This window comes from Carlito syrichta, unplaced genomic scaffold, assembly GCF_000164805.1.
Source record: "Carlito syrichta isolate Samal-C Ts95f unplaced genomic scaffold, Tarsius_syrichta-2.0.1 Scaffold289014, whole genome shotgun sequence".
Lineage (NCBI taxonomy): Eukaryota > Metazoa > Chordata > Mammalia > Primates > Tarsiidae > Carlito > Carlito syrichta.
The window spans coordinates 229611-232528 of NW_007233110.1; positions in this window are offsets into that span (position 1 = coordinate 229611).

Sequence of the window (2918 nt, forward strand, 5' to 3'; positions counted from 1 at the left end):
TAGAAAATGAGAATATTAAAAACCATAAATTATTGTGGTAAATGCCATTTAAACTAACTGACAGAATAAATGGGAGCTAACAAGGCAGGAAATGATATGAACACAATCTGAAAATGCAAGGAAATTGCGGAGTTTAGAAAACTAGCATCTGTCCTGTGAACAAACTTAACAATCAGCAAAGATACCTGAGCTAACAGAACAAGAAGAACAGGTACTAGTTTCTACACATAAAAGCAAATGATTGTATCATAAACAAAACCCCTTCCTATGGGAATAACTGTCAAGGACTCAACTGATACAGTAGAGTATGGAGCAGGAATCTGACAATAATTGATGGCTATGTCTGAACACACTGTGAATATTATTGTTCTATAATGAGAGATTATACAAAGCAGGATAAAAAATTCTATCCAAAGGATGAGTTTAACTTAGAAGATATATACTGGAAAAACAAGAGCAATCACCAAAAAAAAAAAAAAAAAAATTATTTTAAAAAAGCCTGAAGGAATCTATGAAATGCTAGCTATACATAGACCAGGTCACAGGAACCTTTCTTCCTGCCTCTCTGTATTTTACACACTGTCTGTATTGAAGTGTTGATATTGATACCGTGCTACTAACATTCAGATATTAACAGCATGAAGCAACTGCACTTAAACCAAAGGAGGTGACATGCAGAATCATATCACAGGAGGGCTCAGAGGGAGCTCCTTCCAGCTGAACCCCTGAAACGCAGCCTCTAGCCCAGCGACCAATAGTTCCAGGACCTGCAAGATGCTGCTTCAGTGACCCAGCCTCTCCCTGTTCCTCTTCTTCATTTAGCCCAGTGCCACGAAGGCAAAAGCCACCATGGAGATTCTGCACGCCAACTGTGCCCAGTCTCCCTCTGTGTCCTCCCTGGACCCTTCATTACTCCAGACCTGTGTGCAAACGCTGCCCAGCCCACCTTTCTTTCTTCCTGTGAACATGGAAATGACAAATCGAACAGCATGTTGATTCTACACTCATCAAAATGAAAAGAATGTACAGGACACAAAGACATTTTGATAATGCCTTGGAAGAAAATCACTGCAATACAAAAAACACACAGAATTTTCATAGATCTGGGCTGGTCCTCACCTCAATTAGATAAGAATAATTTGCATAAGGGAATATTTAGATCTCAACATTTACAAAGCAAACACTTCTCAGATGCAGCCATTTTCTAGTGGTTTCAGGTCTTGTCCTTATGTGAAGCTTTCAATTTTACCTCTCTTTTTATCTACCAGTTTTTCCTCTTTATTCTGACACTAAATTTACAATATTATCCAACATGGAAATTAATTTTTAAAAATATAATTCAATCTTATCTAAGAATTGTACATTACAGAGCATATTACTAGATTTTTTTTCCTATTTCATTGTGGTTGTTAGAAAGAACAAATATATTTTATTTACAGAGTAGTCGTCTTATTTGTGTGTGAGTGTGTCATTAGCTTGTATTATCTTTTGTTATTAGCAGTTTCAGGATTAGAGTCTAATTTCGTTTTTTTTTTTTTGAGTTGGAATCTCACTCTGTCGCCCAGACTAGAGTGCAGTGGCACACTCCCGGCCACTGCAGTCTCGACCTGCGGGCTCCGGGGATCCTTCCGCTTCAGCCTTCCAAGTAGATGGTACTACAGGCACGCACTACCACACCCGGCTAATTTTTTGATTTATTGTAGAGATGAGATTTTGCCAAGTTGCCCAGGCGGGTCTCGAACCTGCGGGCTCAGGAAATCCACTCACCTCAGCCTCCCAAAGCATGGGATTACAGGCTGAGCCACTGAGCCCGGCTGAGTCTAATTTCTTAAATCATAGAGAAACATGAAATTGTTTAAGGTATTGTATTATTACAAAATATTAAGTGTCAGTAAAGCATGCTTGATATTATAACTATATTCGCATCAAAATATAAAAATATATAAGAAATTGTATATTTTCCTTGTATTACATCTAGAAAGCTAACAGAAAAAATAATTTGCAAGCTCCTATGATTTCTTCCATATCTCTCTGGATTTTTAAGTGAATCATTTATTTAGATTATAACAGATTTTCGTTATACATTCATGTTCTCAATGCATTTCAAATTCAAAAAACCAGCTTAGATAATGGTGACTTTAGAGGGTTTTTTCTTTTTGTAAAGCAATTACAATACAGAAAATTCACAAAGCTTCAGTTCAGCTTCAATAAAATGTCGTATCTTTGCAAAATTTTTAAAGTGAGATCCATCTTGAAGCACCAGGTCTGGAGAATATCACATCATACTTCACTCGCGGTGTTTCAACGTCATTCCACTACAGTGTATGTGTGTGGAAGGGGAGGGAAGGTGCATGAACTGTTCCTTCTATTTGACCTGTTAACTTGCTCCCAATTTTTAGTGGTGACCCGAATTTAAAACAGGTATATCTCCTTCTTGTTTTCTGATTTTCTAATTCCTGTTGTTGTCCTTTTGTCTAATGTGAAATAGAAAATGATCACGTAAGGGAATGCATTTAGTGCCATTTCTCATTTTTTGTGTGTAGGATAGAGAGGTCGCTCATGCCAAAGGTATTTTGTCACTGTAGCTCCATGTGTAAGTAGGGGTATTAACACTGCCACCTAACGGTGGGGCGTGGGTGGTAGAATGTTCAAAGAGAGAAGCCCTTCAGAGATCTTAGCACAGAGCTCAGTAAATGCTGGCAGTTATGCAAATATTTCTAACTTGGAGGGGCAGGGTCTGTGCTTAAGTTCCTCATATTTTTCAGAGAAATATTTCTTTAAAAGTCTATTCTTTACCTAAGAAGTTGCATTAACTGCCTAGGACTGCTATAACAATATTTCCACAAACATAAAGGCTTAAAACGCAGAAATTTTCTTTTCTCTCAGTTCTAGACAAAAGTTCAAAATCAAACCCCTCC